The sequence below is a fragment of the Dasypus novemcinctus genome, chromosome 1, assembly GCF_030445035.2.
Source record: "Dasypus novemcinctus isolate mDasNov1 chromosome 1, mDasNov1.1.hap2, whole genome shotgun sequence".
Lineage (NCBI taxonomy): Eukaryota > Metazoa > Chordata > Mammalia > Cingulata > Dasypodidae > Dasypus > Dasypus novemcinctus.
Window position 1 is genome coordinate 193,060,713 of NC_080673.1, and position 26,753 is coordinate 193,087,465.

A 26,753-nucleotide genomic window follows, 5' to 3' on the forward strand; every position below is an offset into this window, starting at 1 on the left:
GGGGTAGGAGCTTAAAGATACCAGGCCATAAAGCATAAGTTACTTCCCTCACCAAAGTCTATTTGGAGCAAGATGGCTGCCGACGTTGTGAGGGTTCAGGCTTCCTGGGTTCCTATGTTCCTGGAACTTGTTTTACTCTGGCTTCAAGGTTCCTTCCTTCCTGGTGCTGGCTTCTCTTTCCTCTGGGTGCTGACTTCCCAGGTCTTCAGCATCAAACTCTAACATCAGAAAATCCCCAACTCTGTTCTTCACCATGCCTTTTATCTGTGAGTCCCCACCCACCAAGGAGTGGAAACTCAATGCCCTAATCGTAACTCAATCATGCCCAGGTACAGATTAGATTACAAGCATAATCCAATATTTCTTTTTGGAATTCATCAATTATATCAAACTGCTACAGCTTCCAAGAAGGCGGCCAAAACGTTGGCCAGGAAAGCAAATGAGGCACTGCAAACTAAACCCTGGGCTCACAGAAATTCAGAAGGAAAGCCTGCAAATCAGCTCATCAGAGATGCAGGCATAGAGGGCTCTGATGAGGACTATTAGGACAGACTGGGCTCCTACTCTCTCAGCCCCATGGAGCCTATGGTCAGAGTCCAAACTGGGAGACTATGATGGTTGAAACCAGAGCCCAACACTCTGTGGTGACCAGGTCAGTTGGGCCATTATCAAAAAGGCAGGCCACTATCACAGGGGCAACTGGTAAATGCACCCAGTGGCCCTTCCTCCAAGCCAGAAACTGTAACACTGAGGGGAAAGAAGTCACTCACGAGTTCCTGTATCTCCTGGAATGTCCAGTCCCCTTCCTGGGTCAGGACCTGCTGTCTAAACTACAAGCTCAGATTACTTTTGTCACCACAGGCCAATCCACACTAACACTTGGACCACCAAAGTCTCCAACAGTGGTGCTAACCCTCCCTCTGCAGGAAGAATGGAGACTGTTCTGCCTCACTGAAGCTGGCCAATCCACACCCATATCACCCCCTTTTGAAGATGTGCTCGAAGTATGGGCAGAAGGCAACCCAACGGGGATGGCACACACCATCCCCCCAATTGTTGTTGAAATAAAGCCCACTGCCAGCCCAGCAAGCATAAAACAATATCCCATTCCTCGTGAAGGGCAAGAAAAAATCCAGTTACATACTCAAAGGTTGCTGAAGAAAGGCATACTGACACCATGCCAGTCCTGATGGAATACCCCACTCTTCCCAGTTAAAAAGGACAATGGGGATTACCACCCAGTCCAGGACCTGCGAGCAGTCAACTCAGTGGCAGTAACCTCACATCCGGTGGTCTCCAACCCTTACCCTTTCCTCAGCTTGATACCCTCATCGACAACCTACTTTTCATGCCTGGGCCTCAAGGATGCTTGCTTCTGCATTTAGGTGGCACCCTGAAGTCAACCGATCTTCATCTCTACATGGGACGGTCCGAGCTCCAGCAAAAAGCAACAACTCACCTGGACATCGCTCCCTCAAGGATTCAAAAATGTGCACACTATTTTTGGGTAAGCCTTGTCCAATGATCTTAAGTCCTTTGAACCAAAAAGCCATAATTGTTTCCTCCTCCAATATGTAGATGATCTCATCCTTGAAAATCCCACCTTCCAAGATTGTGCCAGTGGAACCCATGCCCTCTTAGAGCATCTGCAACAAAAGGGTTACCGGGTTTCCAAAATGAAGGCCCAAATCTGCCTACCTCAAGTCAAATATCTGGTTACAGGATAGCACAGTGGCTCCACGAATTGGGACCTGAAAGAAAGTAGGCAATCTTCAACCTCCCTGAGCCCAGCACTCACTGAAAGCTACAAGAATTCCTCAGAGTGTCTGGATTCTGCCACCTTTAGACTCCTAATTTTGGAGTCCTCACACATGTTTTGTATAAAGCCACAAAGTGGGGAGATTGTGAACTCCTGCTCTACGGCAGCCCACAGAAAGACACTTTCACCACTCTCAAGCAGGCCCTAATGGAAACACCAGACCTCAGGCTTCCAGATCTCAGAAAACCATTCTGCCTCTATGTCCATAATCACCAGGGCATCACAGTAGTTGTACTCACTCAGTACCTGGGTTCCTGTCAAAGACCTGTAGCCTACCTATCCAAACATTGGATGCTGTAGCCCAAGGATAGCCCTCTTACCTGCAAGTGGTGGCTGCTGCAGCAATGCTAACAATGGAAGCCTTAAAATCAACTCTTGGGCAACCCATGACTGTTTGAGTTCCACACGCAGTGGTCACAATCTTAGAAGTCAAAGGAACACACTGGCTCACCACAGCTGCCTGGTCAAATAACAAACTTTACTATGTAAAAACCCATCCTTTCAACTGGAACTCGTGAAGACCCTGAACCTGGCTACTCTCCTGCCTGTAAAGCCTGGAATTCCTACCCACAGCTGTCTCAAGACATTGTAAGAAGTGTATTCCAGCAGGCCAGGCCTTCAGGATCAGTCATTATCAAACCCTAACATGGAATTCTTCACAGATGGGAGAAGCTTTGTCCAAGGGAATGACTGATGAGTGGGCTATGCCATAGTAACCTCCGAGTCTACAGTAGAAGACCAGTGTCTCCCAGACAACACCTCAGCAGAGAAGGCCAAACTCATTGCCCTCACCCAGGTCCTACAACTTGTGGCTGGAGCCATATAGACTCCAAGTATGCCTTCCTAATCTTACACATGGAGCCTTGTATAAACTAAAGGTACTCATCAATTTGGAAGGTAAAGATATTAAACATGGTGCACAAATTCTTGAATTGCTGGAAGCAGTTTGGTAACCTGCTGAGGTAGCCATGATTTACTGTAGAGGACACCAGTTGGGCCATGGTCTGGTGGCCCAAGGAAACTGAAGGGCAGATGTTGAAGCAAAGAAAGCAGCACACAAAGAGAGACCAACCAAAGGCCTAATTGCCACCCTCATCCCCCAACCTCTAAATTACTAGAACCTTCAGTATGCACAACCTGCCCTTGTTCCCCAACCCTGAGTCACCAGCAACTGCAGTACACTCAAGCTGAAAAAGAATGATGCTCTCCGAGGGTGGAACCCAGGGAACAGATGGATGGTGGACACTGCCTGATCACAGAATATTCATGCCTCAGATATTAGCCACAACCATAGTACAAGACCACCACAAAAGTTCACACTTAGATAAAACTCATCTTAGAGAAGTATTGGAAAGATTCTTCTACATCCCAAGTCTGGCCGCTATCATCCATGCCGTATGCCAGCGGTGCATGACATGTGCAAAAAATAACCCTTGCCAAGGGAGCCCCAGGAATCCAGCAAATCGGCAACATGCCTCTCATACATCTAGTAGTTGATTTCATTGAAATGCCATGATCTGGAAACTACAAATACCTTCTAGTCCTCTTTTGCACCTTTTCCAGCTGGGTGGAAGCCTTCCCCACTCGAACCAAGAGGGCTGAGGAAGTGGCCAAAGTTCTGCTCAGGGAGATCATTCCTCGATACGGGCTACTCCTCTCAGGTGGTTCCAACAATGGACCCGCCTTCATCTCCGAGATCACCCAAAAGATTGCCAAAGCACTGTGCATCCAATGGAAACTGCACACCGCTTACCATCCTCAAAGCTCAGGAAAAGTAGAGCTAATGAACCACACAATAAAGACTTATATTGCCAAAATTTGCCAAGAAACTGGACTAACATGGTGCAAGTGCTCCCAAGTGTTCTCCAAGTTTGAGCCAGCCTGAGCCAAAAGCTGGGCCTAACCCCTTATGAAATCCTCTTTGGGAGGCCTAACCCCTTTAATGTGAAATATAGAAGGGGATCTCAGAGAAAAAGGGAACTTATCAATAGCTCAGCAAATGATCAGCTTAGGAAAAACCCTACAAAACTTACATCACTGAGTCCAAGAAAGGGTCCCCATTAGCCTGAGCAGCTTCATACACCCGTACCAACTGGGAGATGCAGTCTGAGTCAAAGACAGGAAAGCCACCCTGCTAACTCCTCGATGGTGAGGACCATATCTTGTCATTCTATCTACCCCTATTGCAGTTAAGATGGCAGAGATCACCCCTGGATACACTATAACTGGGTCAAATGAGCTGCCCCAGAGTCTTGGACCTGTATTCTGAATACCCACAACTCAACCAAACTCATCATGTGAAAGGACAAGATGTTGAGCCCTGCTCCAGTCACACCCTGGAAGCTAACTGGTTCATGCATGGCCCAAGATTGAGGGCAGAACACCAAGCTCTGCTCCAGTCACACCCCAGAAGTTTATTGGTCTACACACAGCCGAAAATCAGGAACCCAGTCTAACCTTGGTTAAAAATGTCCAATCTCCTACTCCCCCTAATTCTAGCCCTGACCCTCCTTTGGTCCCAGGTTGATGCCACAGATTGTGAGCCATGTATCCCATAGGTGCAAATGGGGGTCCATGTCAATAATACATTAATATATCATAGCCATTATACCTCTGAGGGCCATACAACCACGTGCCAGTTTCAGGGAGTCTCCTACAGTGTCTGTAACATATCTGGCCAAATAACCTGCTTTGATCCCAAACCCCCAGCAGTCTCCCATCACTGGGAAATAAGAGTGTGTCTAATCAAAACTGGAAGCTACTTAACTCTACCCCAGTCACTAGCTGAAATCAATGAGTGTTCCTCCTGTTTGGTGCCTGTTACGTCATAAACTCTGGCACATGGAGCTCCTGTGGAGGGCTCAACTGGGAGTGGGAATATACTTACAATGATAAGTATTTGTGTCATCTGAGCAGTGTCTCCCACCACTTGCATGGGGACTGCCAGCACTTGGGTTGGCAGTATTGCTCCTACGGACCTGTGTCACATGGGCCACCTGGGATATAATCAAACCTGGACAGATAGCCGTCCTCACCAAAGGAATGGCCCCAACCAACTGTCCACTCTGTCAATGTAACCCCTTAAATCTCACTGTCCTAGACCCTGAATCCTGGCAGACCCAGGGGCCCAAATGGGCCTCCTCATTTACGGTAAAGGAACAGACCCAGGAGTCTACATCAGGGTTGGGTGCCAGGAACACTCCCCCACAAGTAAAGTCCATTCTGTTCCACTCCTTCTATGAAAAGATAGAAAGGCCTTTTGCCATTCCACAGGTGGCAAAAGAACCTCTTCATAAGCTTAGCCAAAACTATAGGAGCAATCCTAAATATTTCCTCATACTATGTGTGGGAGAACGGTGACCCTGGGAGACTAGAGAATACAACTACAGCCAAGTACATGGGCAGAAGATGGTATGTGGGGCTACTGTACCCCCATTTACATGCTAAACTCTATCACCCTCCTGCAAGCAGTAGCAGAAATAATAACTAATGAAACTGCCCATGCCTTAACCCTACTCGCCCAGCAACAAACAGTTCAAAACGGTATCTACAGACACCACATGCCCTGGACTATCTCTTCGCAGCAGAGGGAGGAGTGTGTGGAAAGTTCAATCTCTCTAACTGCTGCCTCAAACTAGACAGCACTGGAAAGGTTATCAAAGAGATGACAAACAAAATGGTAAAGGTTGCCCACATTCCTGTGCAAACTTGGAATGGTTGGAATCCAGGTAAACTCTTTGGGGTTGGACTCAACCTAAATGACTGGAGGGCTGCAAGCAAGGTAGGGAGATGGGAGAAGAGGCCAGCGAGGCAAGCAGAGGCCAGGCCACACAGGGCTTTGGAAACCAGGTCAGGGGTTCAGTTCTAAACGTGAGGGGCTATTTTAAGCTGACGTGTATGTGCATTTTTATGTGTGTGTGATCCCTTTTAGGTTTTTAAAATCTATCTGGCAGCTGGGTGAAGAATGGAAGGGAGGGGGGAGAGAGTAGAAGTCAAGAGGGGAGTTAGAATGTGATGGAAGAAGCCCAAGTGAAAAATACTGTTGAGTTGGACAAGGTGACCATAGTGGATATGAGAAGAAGGGGTGAGGCTGTAGCTTGGGGTGGTAGGTTAAATTTTGTGCCCCAAGAAACACACGTTCTTAATCTTTTTTTTTCTCTCCCCTCCCCCCCCAATCCCAGTTGTCTGTTCTCTGTGTCTATTTGCTGCGTCTTCTTCTTTGTCTGCTTCTGTTGTTGTCAGCAGCATGGGAATCTGCGTTTCTTTTCTTTTTTTTGTTGCATCATCTTGTTGTGTCAGCTCTCCGTGTGTGGGGCACCATTCTTAGGCAGGCTGCACTTTCTTTCGCTCTGGGCGGTTCTCCTTACAGTGCACATTCCTTGCGCGTGGGGCTCCCCTACGCGGGGAACATCCCTGCGTGGCAGGGCACTCCTTGCCCACATCAGCACTGCACGTGTACAGCTCCACACCGGTCAAGGAGGCCTGGGGTTTGAACCGCGAACCTCCCATGTGGTAGACAGACGCCTAACCACTGGGCCAAGTCCACCACCAACGTTCTTAATCTTAATCCCACCCCCGTGTGTGTGAAATCATTGTAAACATGATCTCTTGAAGATGTTGTTTTTAGTTACTGTGTGACCCAATTGAATGAGGGTAGGTCATAATCCAAGTTACTGGAGGCCTTATAAAGAGAACCTGAAGTCACAGAAGCAAGAATGGAGAGTCATCGCCAGGTAAGGGGAGGCAGGGACACATACCAAGGAGCCCCAAGGATCTCTGGCAGTCACTAGAACTGTATAGATTCTAGGAGAAAGCAAGTCTGGCCCAATCTTGGTTTTGGACTTCTTCCAGCCTTAAAACTGTGAACCAATAAATTCCTGTTCTTTAAGTCAACCCATCTTCTGGTATTTGTTCATAGCAGCTCTGGCAAATTAAGACACTTGGGGTGGAACTGACAAAATGTGCTGCTGGAATGAATGCAGGTGGTTTGAAAAAAGAGGAAATAAGAATGACCAATATGTTATTAGTTTGAGCAACTGGGAGAGCTTCGGCTTCCTTTACTGAGATTCGGTGCTTGGAGAGGGGAGTGATGGGAGGGGAAAGGTAGTAAGTGTTGAGAGAAGCACAGTGGAAATCCAGGTACGTGATATAAGCTGGTAGTGGCATCAGAGAAGGAGATGACTTTTAAAGAGGTACGTCAAGGTCATTTAGAAAGGCTCAGCCATTCCCTCTTCCTTGGATGCCCTTCTTCACAGCCTGTCTGGCTATCCCCACTCCTTTACGATACAGCCCAGGCATCTGCTCTGTGCAACTTCCCTGACAACTGAATGTGGACAAAGAGAAAATGGATGCCACGCACTCTGCAAGATGCTGAGGATGCAGAGACTTGGTCCACACTCAAGGACTGTTCTGTCTATGGAGGGAAACCAACACAGAACAAACAGATGCAATATGTACGGGAGTAGAAGTGTTTCTAGGTTACAGCAGGAGCACAAACAGGTTCAAGAAAACCTTCACAAAGAGTCTGATGCTCTCCTTTTCTTGCACAATGAGTACATGTTTTCTAAGTAGGAGAGAATGTTTGGCCAGGAAGCCAAGGCAGAGAGGACTACCAGTCAGAAGCAGCAGTATTAGGAAGGCTCATAGGTACAAATCACCAATGGCACCTTGGAAAAGTATTTTTAGTTGGAGCTAGGTTGTCAGGGAAGGAGTAGAGAGGGATTGGCTGTGCAGGAATGGTGAGAAATGAGCTTGGAGGGGTGTGCAGGGCCCAGATCAGGAATGTACGTTGTGGAAGATGATGCCTGTGGCTTAACCAACATCATTCACTACCTCTTCTCTGCTAATGGAACCTAGAGGCAAGTAGCACAAAATCTCTTGATCCCTAGGTTGGGGAGGCAATTGGTCTAAACCAGTCTGGTAATATGAATTCCCTTCTCTAATGATTGCTCAAAGAGTAAGCCTGTGATCCAGTTCTAGTCAATAAAATGTAAAGAGAAGTCTTTACCACTCCTTATTCCTGCTTGGAATGCAGATGTGGTCTCAGGAGCTGTCGCAGTCATCATATGCCCATGAGGTAACATAGGAGGGTTAAAAGGCAACTCACAAAGGATGGCATAGCAGAAAAACATAAAGATCCTGGGTCTTTGATGACAGCACTGAACCTCTGAACAAATACCCATTATTACTTGCTTGCAAATTTCTTATCATGTGAGATTAATTAGCTCCTACATATTTCTTAGAAACTTATTTCTCACATACCAGTTATTATTAGTTAGATTTCCTATCGCCTATTCATACAAAAGCATACTTGCTGAGGCGTGTGTCATGCTAAAGTGTTCAGAATTTATACTGAGGGCAAAAATATTTTGAACAGGGAAAAAAGATCAATTTGTATTATACAAAAATCGCCCTGGAAGCTTTGTGAAGGAGAGAATAGAAGTGTGAGAAAAAAGATGCTGGGAGCTGAACTATTACAAGAGTCAAGTTTAGTAGTGATGAAGACCTAAAAGAGGAGCTAGAGAGAAGAATGGCAAGAAGTGAAGAGAAATGGTGTAAGTTAAGAAGCTAGGATTGATGGTAATTAGCTACCAAATAGATGTGAAAGATGAGGTAAAGGGAAGAGCAGAAGATCATTCAGGTTTCTAGTACGGGTGAATTGTGAATAGTGGGAACATTCCCTGGGGGAAAATAGGAGAAAAGGCAGACTGGAGTGGGGCAAGGAAGGGTTTTGCTGTCAGGAAAGCATACCCTGGAGAGAAAGCTAAGGGTTTGGAGGGACAATCATTTCCTAGTATTTTGGAAGGATCAAAAGGTCAGTCACACCAAGGAAACTTTGAAGAGCTTAAGAGGGTTACTCAAGTATCCACTCATCCATTTTAGTAATAGAGAAGGTTTTATACAGGAAAGAGAGGGAAACTCTAGTCTAAGAGAGTGAATCCCCAGGACATAGAGGGGAGACCCACAAGGTTCTTGGAATTTTATATCAGCAGAAACAGTGCCAACTTGGGTTGAAAGGCACAGAGAGAGTAAAAAATGAAGGAAAGCCATCCCAGTTCCAACTCCCAGAACCTATGAAAATTAGGTTACGTGGCAAGGGGGAATGGAGGTTGCAGATGGAATTAAGGTTGCTCATCAGCTGATTTTAAGACATGAAGGTTTATCTGGATTGTCTTGGTAACCAATCAGGTCATTTAAATGTGGAAAGGATGGCAGAAGAGCCAATGTCAGAGTGATGCTATGTGAGAAAGACTCAACCAGGCATTGCTGGCTTTGAAGATGGAAGGGGAGCGAGAGCCAAGGAATGTGGACAGCTTCTAGAAGCCAGGAAAGGCATAGAAATCAAATCTCCTTTAGGGCACACAGGAATGGCCAACTACTTGATTTTTACCCACTGAGACACACTTTGGACTTCTGAGTACAAAAACTGCAAGACGATAAAGTTGCATTGTTTTAAACCACCAAGTTTGTGGTAATTTGTCACAACCACAACAGGAAATTAATATCAAATATTATTAGTTGTTTATTGCAGTGTAAAAAAATACCCCAAATGTAAAGATTTAAAGCAACAAATGATTGTTTTCTCATAGTTTCTGTTCATCAGGAATCTGGATAAAATTGAGCTAGATCCTCTGTGTCAGGGTGTTTCAAAGCCTGTGATCGAGGGATCAGCCAAGGCTGCATTATCTCAAGGCTTGACCAGGAAAAGATCAATTTCCAAGATCGCTCACATCATTGTTGGAAACATTTGGTTGCTCAGGAGCTGTTGGACTGAAGTCCTCAGTACTTTGCCTGCTGTTGACCAAGGGCCACCTTCCGTTTCCTGCCATATGTATTGTAGCAGTTTGATATTATTGATGAATTCCAAAAAGAAATATTGGATTATGTTTGTAAACGGATATTTTCCTCTGGGCATATTAGATTATATTGGATTCTTAAGGTTCCTTGATTAAGTAATCATGTAAACCTCTTGTGCCAGTAGGACATTGAGTCCCCACCTTTTTGTGGGTGGGGACTCACAGATAAAAGGCATGGCAAAGGACAGAGTTGAGGGCTTTTAATGTTGGAGTTTTGATGTTGGAGTTTGATGCTGAAACTGGAGTGTCAGGGAGAGAGAGACAGAACTGTTTGCCTAAGAGTCTACAGCTGACCTTGTGGAGAAAACAGAGGAGCTGAGTCCAGAGGAACCCAGGAAGCCTGAACCCTCACAGCCATCAGCAGCCATCTTGCTCCAACACGTGGTGAGGGAAGAAACTTATGCTTCATGGCCTGGTGTCTGTAAGTTCCTACCCCAAATAAATACCCTTTATAAAAACCAACCAATTTCTGGTATTTTACATCAGCACCCCTTTGGCTGACTAATATATGTATCCTTCCATAGTTTAGCTCATAGCAAGGTAGCTGCCTCCATCAGAGCAAGCAATAGGACAAGAGAGGGATTGTGAGCAAGACAAAAGCCACAATCTTGTATAACCTAACCTCAGACATGACACCCCATATTTTTTGCTGTCTTCTATTCAACAGAAGCAAGTCGTTAGGTCCAGGCCACACTCAAGAGGAGAATAACAGCATGAATATCAAGAGGCAGAGATCCTGGAGAGCTGTCTTAAAAGTCCACTGATCACAAAAGTCATCACACAAATTAGTGAAACATAAAAAGTATTTTTTTTATGACAGGGAACTAGGAAAAGATGCCTGCTGCAAACAGCGTTGTACTGGAATTATTGGTATTTAATCCATTCCTGTCGGTGTAAACCTATTTGAAGTAGGGCATTTTGACTAAGTTACTTCAGTTAAGGGCACTTTGATTGGGTTAATTCAATTGAGGTGTGGCCCAGGGTGGGTCTTATTCCTCTTGCTGGAGTCCTTTGTAAGAGAATGAAACTCAGACAAAGATAGAAAGCCAGAAGAAGTTGAAGCAATGAAACCCAGAGAGAATGGAGAGCCCAGCAGACACAATCGGGTGCCTTGCCATATAACAGAGGAGTCCAGGATCGACAGGAGCCAGTATTCAGGGAAAAAGAATCATGTGATGATACCTTGGCTTGGACATTTTCATGTCCTCAGAACTGTAAACCTATAGCAAATAAATCCCCATTTTAATTGTCAACTCATTGAATGCAATATACGCATTTCAGCAGCCTAGCAGACTAAAACAGATTTTGGTACAAGAAATGGGGTGCTGCTATTGCAAATACTAAAAATGTGGAAATGGCTTATTGATTGGATATGTGGGAAGAATTGTGAAGTGCTAGATAAAGGCCTGGTTTGCTTTGAAAAGACCGTTGTTAGAAATATGACACTGAAGCTACTTCTGATGAGGCCTAAGAAATGATGAATGTCATAGCAAACAGGAAGAAAGTTGACCCTTGTTTTAAAGTGGTAAAGAACTTGGCAAAATTGAGTTCTAATGTCAGATGGAAGGCAGAATTTTCAAAGTAACAAGTTTGGATGTTTAGTTGAGGAGATTTCCTAACAAAATGTAGAAAGTGTGGCCTGACTGCTCCTGGCAACTTAAAATGTGAGAGGAAAGGGATAAGCTGAAAACTGAACTCCTGAGCACAAAGGAACCAGATATTGATGATATGGAAAATTCTGAGCTTCCAGAAGGTGAGTCCCTAGAGAATAGTGCCCCATGTGAGAATTTAACTGAATATGGAACCAATCAGCCATTTCATTGCTAGTGTGGATTGGAAATACAGTTATTCAGAAGGAATTTGTGGAAAGTTCTATGGTCTGACAGTTGGGACCCCTGCGTGCTCTATGCAAAACTGAAAAGTTCTTTGCAAGATCTGTATGAATGGGACCACTGTCAGCCTGTAATAAAAGGGACAGATTAAAGGAAAATTTACTTCAAGGGCAGAACCATGGAAGGTGAGGTCTGGTCTGAAGCTATCTTTTTGGAACCAGAGAGTGAGACCCCCATTGTGTATGGAAAGAGTGAGTATGCTCTTGCACTTGAAGAGGGTGGGCCCTCCCTCTGCATTGTTCAGGAAGAGTGCTACTGCCCCAGTCTTCAGAGAGGGTGGAGCACATTCCCCAGGGATTCGAGAGAGTCTAGCAACCACCCCACTGTTTTAAGGGACTTGAGCCTGTGCCCCAGAGACTGCAGAGAGGCTGGCCTCCACCCAAGTCTTCTCAGAGGATGGAGCCTATTTCCTCAAGATTAGGGAGAGTCTGGCCATTAGTCCAGTATTCTTGGAGGGTTGATCCTGGAGTTTAGTTGCCAACCAGATGCTTGATGAGAGTAAAGCTGAGAATATGGCTGCTATGCAAGCACTTGCTAAAGGTGGGGCTGCCCCTCTGTCATTTTCTACAGATAAGACATTATGCCATAGATGACTCTCAGACTTTGAAATCTAATCGTGCCTAGTATGCCCTGCAGGGTTTCAGAACTGTTTGGAATCTGTGACTCCTGTTTTCCTTTGAATTTCTTCCTGTGGAAATAGGAACATTTATCCTATTACTGCCCCTTCTTTATATATTGGAAGAAGGTAGTTACTTTTAAGTTTCACAGGTCCACAGCTGGACAGGAATTGTGCCCCCAGACAGACCACACTGATAAGTAGTTTTTTTTTTTATTACATTCAGAAAATATGAGGTATGCCCCCCCACCCCCCTCACCCCACTCCTCCCCCTATAGCAACAATCTCCTCCATCATCATGAGACATTCATTGCATTTGGTGAATACATCTCTGAGCACAACTGCACCTCATGGTCAATGGTACACATCATAGCCCACACTCTCCCACGTTCCATCCAGTGGGCCATGGGAGGACATACAATGTCCGGTAATTGTCCCTTCAGCACCACCCAGGATAATTACAAGTCTCAAAAACGCCTCCACATCTCATCTCTTTCTCCCATTCCCTACACCCAGCAGCCACCATGGCCACTCCACACCAATGCCACATTTTCTTCAATTACTAATCACAATAGTTCATGAATAGAATATCAGTAAGTCCACTCTAATCCATATTCTATTCTTCTATCCTGTGGACCTTGGATTGGTTATGTCCACTCCACATCTATATCAAGAGGGGGCTTAGATTCCACATGGATGCTGGATGCAATCCTCCTGCTTTCAGTTGTAGCCACTCTTGGCTCCATGGTGTGGTGGTTGACCTTCTTCAACTCCATGTTGGCTGAGTGGGGTAAGTCCGATAAACCAGAGTGTAGGAACTGAAGTCTGTTGAGGCTCAGGGCCTGGCTATCATATGGTCAGTCCAGAGATTCAGATCCTCTGGGTATATATTAAACCCCAGCACCAACTATAGCTCTGGTAAACGTAACAGGAGAGGCTTGTGAAAAAAGGTCACATCTGATAAGTAGTTTTAATGAGACTTTGTACTTTATATTGTTACTGAAATTACTTGAAGCTTTTTTTAATATATTCTGATGAAATGAGTATGTATCTTGCATATGGAAATAACATGTCTTTGTGGTAGTGGTAGAGGGTGGAGTGTGATGGTCTGAAGCTGGATAGAACCCAGAAAATTATGTTCTTAAAGTTAATCCACCCCTGTGGGTGTGAACCACAGTGTGGGACCTTTAGATTAGGTTACTTTAGTTAAGGGCCTTTTGACTAGCTTACTTCAATTGAGGCATGGCCCAGGGTGGGTCTTAATCCTCTTAATGGAGTCCTTTGTAAGAGAATGAAATTCAGGCAGAGATTAAAAGTCTAAAGCAAGAAGCTAAAGCAATGAAATCCAGAGAGAAAGGAGAGCCCAGCAGACACCATCCTGTGCCTTGCCATGTAACAGAGGAGTCCAAGATACCCATAGCTGGTCTTTGGGGAGAAAGCATCATCTGATGATGCCTTGATTTGGACATTTTTCTCAGCCTTGGAACTGTAAACTTGCAAGCCAATAAAATCTCCATTATGAAAGCCAACCCATTTCTAGTATATTGCATTTTGGCAGCCTAGCAGCCTGAAACAAGTCCCTCCCTCACACCATCCATAAATCTATCCCAGATGAAGTTAAGACTTAAATGTCAAACACATAACTACAAAATCTCTTAGATGGAGAAGATTTTATGGCATTGGGTGGCAATCAATTTCTTAAACAGGAAAATAATTAAATAAAACCACAAAACATAATGAAAAAAATCAATAAATTAACTACATTAAAATTAAGGATATGTCAAAAGACAATAAAGAAAATGAAATACAAGAATGAGAAAATATTTGCAATACATAACTGACAAAGGATTATTATCCCAAATACATATAAAAAAAGGATATTAACTCAATAGAAAAAATGAACAAAATATCTGCACAGGTTTAAAGTAAAAGAGTGGAAAATATATATACCCAATACTAAACACTGCAAATGTTAATGCAAGGAATATTATTAGAGATATAAAAGGGACATTTCTTAATGATAAAAGAATGACCCACTAGGAAATTATTTTTCATCTAAATTTGTATGCACAAAGTAGCATAGCCTCACAGTACCTAAAGCAAACCTTGACCAAATTCAAAGAACAAATATGCAAAACCACAATCATAGTGGAAGATTTTAACATACTTCTCTTGGTATTGATGAAACATGTCATCAGAAAAATCAATGAAGTAAGAAATGAAGGAATGTGGAATGCAGAACCTAACTGACTTATATAGAAGACTGCATCCAACAATGTATTCTTTTTGGGTGCAAATGTACCAGTTGACCATATACCATATCATAAAGTAAGTCTCCACAAATTTTAAATGCTTTAAATCAAAGAGTAAATTGTTCAACCACAGTGAAATTAAGCAAGAACAGAACGACAAAAATTAACTGGAAAGAAAATCTGCAATTGTTTGATATTTAAGCTTTATGCTCTCAAATAACTCATGAGTCAAAGAATAAATCAAAATTATAATTAAAAATAATTTTAAATGAATGATAATAAAATGCAAGAAATCAACATGTGTATGATATAGCAAAAATCATTGCCTATAGGAAAATGCATAGTCTTAAATAAATGTTGTGAATAGGAAGCAAGGCTAAAAAAGGATTATATAAGACAATGACAAGAAGAAAATAAATGAAATACAATACAAATTTAAAATTAATGAAATACAATACAAATGTACAATGGAATCGATAAATCCAAAAGATGATCCTTCAAAAATTAATAAAATTTATAAATCCATTGCAAGATAGATCAAGAAGAAAAGTGACAGATTTAAAAAACTAATGTCAGAAAAGAAAAAAGTGGCATGACTACAGATCCTATAGACACTGTAGCAGTTTGATATGGTTCATGAATTCCAAAAATAGATATTGGATTATGTTTGTAAACTGGTCTGTACCTGTGCATGATTAAATTATGATTAGGGCTTTGATTGGGCCATGTCAGTAGACATGGCAAAGGACAGAGTTGGAGTTTTGAAGTTGGAGCTTTGATGTTGGTGTTTATGATGCTGGAGTCTTAAGCTGGAGCCTGGGACGTAAGCACACAGAGGAGCTTGGTCATGAGGAAAAAGAGTAGGTCCCAGGAAGAGAAACAAGCCATTCACCTAAGACTCTACAGATGGCCTTGTGGAGATAACAGAGCAGCTGAGCCCAGAGAGAGGCAAGTCCCAGGCACATTGCAATAGACTTTGGTGAGGGAAGTAATTTATGCTTGATGGCCCGGTAACTGTAAGCTTCTACCCCCAAATAAATACCCTTTATAAAAGCCAACAGATTTCTGTAATTTTGCCTCAGCATCCCTTTAGCAGACTAATATAGACACTAAAAAGTAATAAAATATGATCATCAATTAAAAGCAATGAATTTGAAGGCTCAGAATAAATCAGTGATTTATTAGAAAACAACTTACCAAAATTGGCACAAGAAGGAATAATATGAACAGTCTTATATCTGAATAATTTGAAGTAAGTAATTAAAACTTTTTCCCCCAAAAATATCCAAACTGAGGTGGCTTCACTGGTAAATTCTTCCAAATGGATAGGAAGAAAGAATTCCAATATTACACAAATTCATCCAGAGTATAGACAAAGAAAGCACTTTTCTTAAGTCATTTTATGAGGTCAGTTATAATTTGATAACAAAATCTAACAAGCACATTACAAGGAAAACATCAATATCTCTCAAGCATATTTGGAAAAAAGCATATATGAAAAAAAGGAAACAAAATATGGGCAAAACAAATCCAGCAACACATAGAAGGGGTGATACACCGTGAGAATTGTGATGGTTAGGCTCATGTGTCAACTTGGTCAGGTAAGGGTGCCTGGTTGTTTGGTCAAGCAAGCACTAAACTAATTGTTTCTTGTGAGGACATTTCATGAACTTAAATCATCAGTGAGTTGATTGCATCTATGGCTGATTATGTTTACAGTCTAGGGAGGAGATTGCCTTCAACAATGAGAGATGTGTCAGCTAATCAGCTGAAGCCCTTAAAAAGAGAGGTGATGATTTCAACAGTCAAAGAGAACTCCCATCTCTACTTCAGTCAGCCAGCTTCTCCTGGAGAATTCATCAAAAACCTTCATCGGCGTTCCCAGTTTGCAGTCTGCCCTATGGAATTTGGACTCATGCATTCCCATAGTCACATAAGACAATTTTATAAAATCTCTTAGTATTTACATATGTCTTCTGTCAATTCTGTTTCACTAGAGAACTATGAGTAATACAAGCACATTATATCTATTTCAGGCATATTTAATATTCAAATATCAATGAGTGCAATCCAAGAAATTGATAAAATAAAATAAGAAAATTATACAAACATGTTAATGAGGGGGAAAAAAGATAAAATTCAACTTTACAAACTATTAGCAAACTTAAAAAAAAGAAATATTTTAAATTTAAGGGCACCTACAAAAAAATTACTTCAGAAAACATCTTACTTAAAGGTAATGTATTCAAAGTAATAATGTGAGATAAGAAATAAAAGATATGAGGAATGAAAAAGAAAAAACAAAACTGTGATTATTTGTAGATAACATTGTGTATATAGAAAATCTAAAAATATAGAGAGAAAAATTACCAGAATTTATAAGTAAGGTAGATAATATTATAATACAAAATTGATTTTATTTCTATAAACTGACAACAAACTATTAGAAAATGGAATTATAAAAGACAGCTTTTGCAATAGCATCAAAAAATAAAAAATAACTAGAAATAATATTTAAAGATAGAGAGGTATAAGACCTCTATGCAAAAATCTATTGAGCAAAACATTAAAATACCTAAATAAGTAAAGGGATATAGATATTCATAGATCAAAAGAAATGGTGTAATGATCAATGCTCTCCAAGTTAATCATTGTCAAATTCAATTAATATCCCAGCAAGATTGTTGTAAAAATTGACAAGCTATTTTGAACAGTTTTAATGGAAACATGGAGTCAAGAAAAGTCAAGACAATTTTGAAGAAAAATGTTAAAGCATTTACACTATCAGATACCAAGACCTACTATGAGCCACAGTAATTAAGAGAGTACAGTACTGGCACTTAGATGGACAAGTAGACCAATGGCATAGAACAGAGAGTCAAGGAATAGATAAACATATATAAACTCTTAACATGATGAGAGGGGCACTGGAGTACAGTAGGGAAAGACAGGCTTTCAATTAATGGTACTGAGTCAATTAGATAGCCATGTAAGTCTGGAACATTGCCTCATAAATACATTTTAAAAAATCAATTCCAGATATATTCTATATCTAAATATGAAGAAGTAGAACAATAAAGCTTTTAGAAGAAAACATGGCAGAATACCTTCATGACCTCAGGGTAGGCAAAGCTTTCTTACACAGGAAACAAAATGCACTAATCATAAAGAGAAAGAGTGATATATTGGACTACATTCAAATTTAAAATGTTTATTCATCTAAAGACATGCTTAAGAGAGTGAAAGGCAAGGTAGAGAGTGTAGCAGTTTGATATAGGTATGAATTCCAAAAATAGATACTGGATTATGTTTGTAATCTGGTCTATTACCTGGACATGATTGAGTTATGATGAGGGCTTTAATTGGGCCACGTCATTAGGGCATTGAGTCTTCACCCCTTGGTGGGTGGGGACTCACAGATAAAAGACATGGCAAAGGACAGAGTTGGAGCTTTTTGATGCAAGGGCTTTTAATGTTGGAGTTTGATGCTGAAGACTTAAACTGGAGCCCTGGGAAATCAGCACGCAGAGGAAAGAGAAGGTAGCCCCAGGAAGGAAGGAACCTTGAAGCCAGAGTAAAGCAAGCCCCAAGAATGTAGGAACCCAGGAAACCTGAACCCTTGCAGATGTCGGCAGCCATCTTGCTCCAAAGAGACTTTGGTGAGGGAAGTAACTTATACTTTATGGCCTGGTATCTGTAAGCTCCTACCCCAGATAAATACCCTTTATAACACCCAGCAGATTTCTGGTATTTTGCATCAGCATCCTTTTGGCTGACTAATACACAGAGTAAGGAAAGATAGAATCAACCAAGTACTTATATTCAGAATATAAGACTGGCAACCTAAAATTTTTAATGGGAAAAGATTTGAGCAGATACTCCAGAAAAGGCCAAAGAACATATGAAAAGGTGCTCGACCTCACTGATCATCAGGGAATACGTATTAAAACCACAATATTGAGTGACTACCATTAAAAAGTCTGAAAGTGCCAAGTTTTGAGTATGTAGAATAATAGGATCTTTCAGAAACCGTGGCTGGCAGTGTAAATTGGTACACTTAGGGAAACTGTCTGGTCAACTGGATTATTGGTCACAATTCTTCATTACTCTATAATAGAAGTGTGTATCCACACACTATAGAATATATTCACACACTAGCAAAGACCTCATAGTGGGTGGTGTGAATTTCCTTCATCCCTTGAGTTTGGACACTTGACTTGCTTTAGCCAATGAAATGAGAGTAGACATAAGATGAGCAGTCTTGAAATTGCTTTTACAGTTAGCCATATTATCTTGGTTCGAGCCTTTTTCTATAAGAACAATATGCCTTGGGAGCCTCTAGCCCAAAAATCTTAAGAGAAACATGGAGCAGACTTAGACCCAATGTCCAGCTTAGAGCCTAGTCCAGCTGAGACAAGCTTAGAGCAGCAGAACCCCAAGCCAATCCACAGATGTGTGAGTAATAAATGCTTATTGTTGTATGTTACTCATTTTGATGTGATTAATACATCGTATTAACATGGCAATAGTTGATTAACACATGCTATACCTATTAAAGCTCAACATATATAGATTCTATATCCCAGAAATTCCACTGATATATTTTTATCCTCTAAATATATCTCCTAAATATAAACTCAATATAAACATATATAAATGCACATCAAACACATATACCAAATGTATAAAAATAGTCATTGGAACATTATTTATACTAGGCCCAAACTGGAAACAACTCAAATATTCGTCAACTCTAATATGGATACATAAGCAGTATTATAGTCGAACAATGAAATACTATATTGCAAAGAAAGTGAATGAAGTACGGCTACTCCTACCAACACTTTGGCTGACTAACACAGTGTTATAAGTCAGGATAGGAGTTATTTGGGAGAAGGAGAAACACAGAATCCCTGGGAGGTGGTGGGCATCATTCTGGTTCTCTCTTTTTTTTTTTTATTTCTCTCCTCTTCCCCCTCCCCCCAGTTATCTGCTTTCTGTGTCCATTCCCTGTGTGTTCTTCTGTGTCAGCTTGTATTCCTGTCAGCAGCACTGGGAATCTGTGTCTCCTTTTGTTTCGCCATCTTGCTGTATCAGCTCTTTGTGTGCTCATTCCTGGGCAGGCTGCACTTTTTTCACACTGGGAGGCTTTCCTTACAGGGCACACTCCTGGTGCATGGGGCTCCCCTACGTGGGGACACCCCTGTGTGGCAGGGCACTCCTTGTGTACATTGGCACTGCGGGTGGGCCAGTCACCACACAGGTCAGGAGGCCCTGGGTTTGAACCCTGAACCTCCCATGTGGTAGGCGGATGCCCTATCCATTGGGCCAAATCCGCTTCCCCATTCTGTTTTTTGATTTTCATAGTGGCCATGTGGATGAATTTACTCGGGAAAAATTTATGGAGTACACATATGCTGTATATACTTTTCTGTACATATGCTATACTACAATAAAATGAAATATTGTTATTTGTTCCTTTATATATTTTAAGGGGAAAAAAAAACATTAGATTGGGAATCTGTAGACTCAATCCCTAGCCTTTCCTCTTCCATGAACTCAGTGGTCTCCAAAGTGAGGAGAGCAAGCTCACTATTTGGGATACAGGAAGAAACTATGAGGATAATTATTTATTTGTTTATCCTCTCAAAGTAAGGAAATCTTTACTCTTAGTTGATAAAGAGTCCGGCACTCTCACCATCTCGTGATTTTTATTCCAAAGGGTCACATGCCATATGACCCTCAGAGCATCCTCCAGTTCCATGACGTGAGAGGGAGAGCAGCAAGCTTCCTTGAATGCCACTTCATAGTCAGCATGTTAATGGGTACCTAGTTAAGTGGGTTTGTTCATTTTGTTGTCTGGTTTTCACCAAACCAATCATCACAAAATGGGGAAACAGCTAAAAAATATAACTACAAAGAAACCATGGATTGAGCATTTAAAAATTTAAAATAAATAAAATAAATTTTTAAAAAACAAAAACAAGAAAATGGCAGATTTGGCCCTGCTCCTCCTGGTATAAATTCTTGGCCAGTCCCATCATTCAAGAGATAAACAAAGGAGTCAATCAAAAATCCCTCAAATATATTAAAAGTGTTTGACTGGAATTACGTATTCATGTTAGTAATCAACTTCACCCCAAGTGTATGGTGTGCCTCGAGAGAATAGTGTGCATGCTTTAAGCATAAGACAAAGCCACTGCAACAAGTGAGACACAACAAATATTGCTCATTCCATCATTACCTCGTTTTATTTCTATTATATACATAAACATAAACAATATTTATAATCTATGCTTTAGTATAGAATTCCATTTATATACTGGGAGTGCATACTCAAAATTTTCATTGATAGGTATATAATCAAAATGTTTTAGAAAACAAGACTACAGCTAACTACAAGACTTTGGGCTAGTCACTAAATCCCTCTGGGATTAAATTTGTCTATAAAATAAGGTGAATGTTTCTTGGGGCCTTTCCTACTCTGATGTTCTACAAGTCTATTATTTTAGGTCAGAAGAGTAATTTCCCAAAATCTTTAAAAATGCAAGCTAGAAAGCAGAAGGAGAATTACCACTGAATGCCAACCATTTGCCAAGTCCTAGGCTAGAAGCTTTTGGGTAACAATTCATTTGATCACAGCAATACCATGAAAGAGAGGTTATTGTTCCCATTTTCCATGAAAATATTCTCAGATATAGCAATAAATTTCAGATAAGGACAAAAGCTCATTAGATCATGTTAGGGAGGGTTTGAGAATTTTAAGTCAAGATCTAGCTGATTGCAAACTTCTTCCCACTCCATTGCATTAACATTCTGAAGCAGAGCATGAAATTTATGTTTGGTTTTTATGTGACTTTCGTATTTATTTATATGAAATGGTCTATTTTATTTTCCTTTGGGGGTGCCAGAGGTCTTGTCAATTATCACTGCTAACTTCTATATCCCCAGTGTCTAGTACAGTGCCAGACCATGGTAGCATTCCATAAATATTTGTAGGAAAAAAATAAATAAATGAAAGAATGAATGACTTGTAGAACACATTCCATACCAACTAAAAAGCAGCTCTTCTGTGAACAGAGAAACTCTCTGACTTGGAATTTTTATTTTGTCATAAAAAAATAAATCCAATATGAGCCTTCCTTTATAAGTATGTTGCACTGAATACAGAACCAAAAGTTGCATTTAAATCACTTATATCTAACTTTTTATGATGCCACTGGGAATTGTGTTCTTTTTGCATTTGCAGTTAAAGGGTAGAACAGATGGTGGAAGTTTAGTTTCAAGTGATGGGCCCATTAAGATAACTTATGCTGTTGAGTGATTGTTCACTCTAACAGCTCCATTCATTATATCTGAGTTTGCAAGCTCAGAAATACTTGCAAAAGAAATAGGACTTCAGGAAATATTACTATAACAAGAGACTTGCTGGATTAGGACAGACATCCCACAAAATCTATTGCTTAAAATAAAGAGTAGGGAGCAGATGTGGTTCAAGAGTTGAGTGCCTGCCTCCTACATGGGGGGGGGGGGGTCCTGGGTTTTGTTCCTGGTGCCTCCTAAAGAAGACAAGCAGACTCAACAAGCTGATGGAATGAGTTGACATAAAGAGGTGACAAATAAGTCGACAAACAAGCAGACACAACGAGCCAATGAATGAGCAGGCACAACGACCAAGGAACACATATAGCTTGAGTGATTGGGTCCCCAGCTCCACAAAAGAGGTCCTGATTTCGGTTCCCAGTGCCTCCTAAAGAAGTTGAGCAGACAAGTGGACACAACAAGCAGACAACGAGTGGACACAGTGAGCAAACACAACAAGCAGACACAATGAGCAGAGACAATGAGCAGACACAAACAGGGACAATGAGCAGACACAACAAGCAGGGACAACGAACAGCCACAGTGAACAGACAATGAGCAGATAGATGATGGAGCCATCGAGGGCAGAATATATAAAACAAAACAAAAGATTAAAAATAAATGGTAAGAGCTTGCTGGGAACCATTTCTCAGTCTTTTGGCTAAGATCAAGTGAAGAGCTTGCTGGGGCATTCATTAAATAAGATGTTTGTTTCTTTGAGCATCCTCCCTGGAAAGATCCTTTGCATGAAGGACCATTAAGTCAATGGTGTGCTAAACTCCCTGGAACCATAATTTTTTCTCCTTTTCTGTGTGCTATAAATGTGGTTCTTATTAGAGAAATTTTTAGATACAAAACAAAGGTAAAAACAGGGTAAAGGAGGAGAAACCATAAATGTCAAAATTGGGCTTTCAGGAAGAGAACGCTAGGAGGCAACTGAAAGAGCTTCCTTCACCTCTTACCACCAGTCTCACAGCAAGGAAGTTCATGCCAGGAGCTGGGCCAGACCATCTCTCTCATGTTCACGTCAGTTTGGAAGGCCAAATGGTGGAATGGAACACACCATGGAATGAAAGACAGAACATTTGGGTTCTGGCAATACTGGCTGTCAGCAAATGCTAAGTGCTATGTCTATGCCAGGAAATTCTGAGGTATCAGCTCATGTATATTCTCAACAACCCAGTGATGTAAGTAAGGTTGTCTTCGTTTCGCAATTGACAAAACTGAGCATGTTCAAGTCACCAGCAAGTAGTGCCTCTGGGATACAACCCAAGTCTATGTCACTCTGAAGTCTTTCCTCTACCCACTGTGGTTTCACACTCTCAGTTCTGTCACAATCCACATGAAAATTCCTTTTACATAAAATGATGGGCCTTGGCTGAAAAAGTATCTAATATCTGGTCATCCCATGATTATCCCATGATATTACAAAAATGAACAACCCTGTAATATTTCATCAACCCTCCTTCCATAAATATCAACTAAGTGTTGGGTTGCAGGTTTGGAGGATACCATTGCTGATCACCTGTGACGACTGCCCACATTATTCAGGGTCCTAGCTGGAACCAGAGAATGTACACAAGAAGGTAAACTGAGGAGATGATAAGAAAGGGAATATTTGCAAGAGGGGGATGGATTAGAGGAACTAACAAGGAATTGTGCAGGAGCCAGGGCTTAGTGACAATGGGGTACAGTTTACCCCCAGGCCTGAAGAAATGAAAGGGGGTGGAATTAACAGGACCTGGAGGTGGCAAACTTGGCCCAGTGGTTAGGGCATCCGTCTACCACATGGGAGGTCCGTGGTTCAAACCCCGGGCCTCCTTGACCCCCTTGACCCGTGTGGAGCTGCCCCTGCGCAGTGCTGATGTGCGCAAAGGAGTGCTGTGCCACACAGGGGTGTCCCCCACGTAGGGGAGCCCCATGAGCAAGGAGTGCGCCCTGTAAGGAGAGCTGCCCAGAGCGAAAGAAATTTCAGCCTGCCCAGGAATGGCACCGCACACACAGAGAGCTGACACAACAAGATGACGCAAGAAAAAGAAACACAGATTCCTGTGCCACTCACAACAACAGAAGCGGACAAAGAAGATGCAGCAAATAGACACAGAGAACAAACAACCGGGGTGGGGGGGAAAGGGAGTGAAATAAATAAATCTTTAAAAAAAAACAAAACAGGACCTGGAGAAAGTAACTGCGCAGGGCAGGGCATCTGACAGGAGGTGCTGGTATCTTCAGACAACCCCCAGTGAGTCGACATGAGGTCAAATTTGCCCCCCTCCCCTTCCTAAATCATATTAGTGTGGAAATGTTAGGAATTCATGGGTAGAAACCTAGAGGCAGCTAAAGCTTTGAGTGAAGATTCAGAAGTAAATGTGTAGAACACAGTAAAGTCACATACACAATACAGGGGACTCCCATATATTCAACATCAAATGTTTTCCTCCTTCCACAGCAATGATCTTTTTACATGTTCATGTTATATTTGCTGCAGCTGATGTACAGATATTGAAACACAGTTATCAAACATGGTTCCATTTTGGTTTACATTGTGTTTTATATTTTTAGTTACAATACGGTTTACATCTTAGCCTATAGACTTTTACACATTTGGTAGGGTGGGGTATGGGGTATATGGGAACCTGTTATATTTTTTGATGTAAAATTTTTTTGTGATCTATGTATCTTTAAAAAAAAAAGGCAATTAAATAAAAAAATTAAAATTTTTTTTAAAAAGTAGATGCTAGGCCTTTACAACCCCCAGGACCTGCCCGGAAGCCATATTGCAGAATTGTCTGTGTGTCCGCTAGGCCTCTTCTTCCATGGGCCTAAAACTCCCACTGGCCAGCATCGCATCCTCCCTGCCACAGCAGTGACACCCGGGCGGGGCAGCAGAGCAGCAACCCCCCAAAGGAATCGCTCGCTCTTGGGAAGGTGTCGCTTGCTCTTGGGAAGGTGATAGCAGAATTCATAAAAGTAAAGAACTTTTAAAGAAGGTAACAAAAAAAAGAAGAAAAAGGCTGAAACCAGTCAGCGTAAGAGTAACTACAATGGATGCTGAACTGGAATTTGCTATTCAACAAATACAACAGGCAAACAACTTTTTGGCCGGGTGGTGAAAACAGGTTTGTGCAAGGTATGGTGTTTAGGGGTGCAGTATGTTGGCAGCAAAGGTTATTCTACTTGGCTTAAACGAAACAAAAAGGTGACAGAGCAAGATGTTTAAAAAAAGAGAATCCTTTACAGTTCAAGTTTAGAGCTAATTTTTTTCCTGAAGATGTTTCTGAGGAATTAATTCAAGAAATAACCCAGAGACTTTTCTTCTTGCAAGTTACAGAAGCCATCTTAAATGATGAGATATATTGCCCACCGAAAACTGCAGTTCTTTTAGCTTCTTATGCTGTCCAAGTCAAGAATGGAGATTATAATAAAAAGCTTCCTAAACTAGTCTACCTCATGAAGAGTCCTACCCCAATGTGTTTTGGAACAACACAGACTGACAAAAGAACAATGGGAAGAAAGAATACAGAACTGGCAGGAAGAACATAGAGGCATGCTGAGGGAAGATTGGAATACCAATCATAGAATCAGGAATACCTGAAAATTTGCACAAGATCTAGAAATGTATGGAGCCAACTATTTTGAAATAAAAAGGGAATTGAATTGTGGCTAGGCATTGAAGCTCTGGGTCTGAATATTTACAAGCATTATAACAAGGTAACACCTAAAATTAGCTTCCCTTGGAATGAAATCAGAAATATTTCATTTAATGACCAAAAAAAAAAAAAAAAAATTGTTATAAAGCCAATTGACAAAAGGCACCTGATTTTGTTTTTATGCACCTCATCTGAGAATGAATAAGCATATTTTGGTTGTATTTGTGGGAACCCATGAGCTATACATGCAAAGATGGAAGCCTGATACATTGAAGTACAACGAATGAAAGCTCAGGCTAACAAGGAGAAGCATTAGAAACAGTTGGAAAGGACACATTAGAGAATGAAAAGAAGAAAAGAGAACTAGCAGAAAAAGAAAAGGAAAGAATAGAACATAAAAAGGAAGAACTAATGGAATGTTTAAGGCAAACCGAGAGACGATGAAATCCCAGAAAGGATGCATAACAAAAATATTAATGACTTGCATATAGAAAACTACTCAAGTAAAGAAGTGCCAAGAATATAAGGAAGATAGAACATAAAGAATATAGAGTATCCTTTCCAAGACATAATTTAAAATCAGTCATCTTAAGGCAAAGGACATTTAAGGACGTCCAATTTGATTTTGTTTTTAATTTCTAATAACAAAGCTTTCCCAGACTGAAAAATAAATTTTTTAAAAAAGTAAATGCTAGGAGCGACATCATCACCATGGTGATGTAAGACATGCCCTGGAAAAGTCTTCCTTCAAAATCAAATAATAAAAGGACATATCCCTTTTATTAGGGCTTGCTTAGAATTCTGGAGGACAATAGAGACTATAGAAGGACTCCACAAACACTGAATCAAAGAAAAAGAATAGTAATCTCCATTATCAGATAAGAATTTTCTTCATGGACCTACCAGTCTGGATCCCTCCCCCTCAACCAGTCCCAGGATATCACAGAGGCAGACTATTGAACCACTAACAGCAGTGAGTTGGAACCCCACACATATCCAGGTACAGGAACACAGGTACACAGAGACCCAGGGTGGAGCGCAAGTCCCTAAGGAGTGCCAAATACAAAAGGGCCCCCAAAGGGGAAAAAAGACACACTGCAACAGAACAGTTGGCAAGAAGGGCACTCAATCCAGTCTCTGTACACTGGACCACCTAAAGGCCAAACAGACCTTTCTGGATTGGCCCACATTTCTGAATTGACCCCATCTGGGTGCCCAGTAGAATACCCTAATGGAGAAGAAAGAAGAGGCAAAAAATTCTAAGAAAAAGGGAGGGAGAGGAAACTGAACTGCTTTAAGGTAGGGT

The 26,753-nt window shown here is 41.4% G+C and overlaps 1 pseudogene; it reads left to right on the forward strand.

The window, feature by feature from the left end:
• Positions 1 to 614: 614 nt before the first annotated feature.
• LOC101421068 (moesin/ezrin/radixin homolog 1-like) lies at positions 615 to 25,891 on the forward strand (annotated as a pseudogene).
• Positions 25,892 to 26,753: the final 862 nt, after the last annotated feature.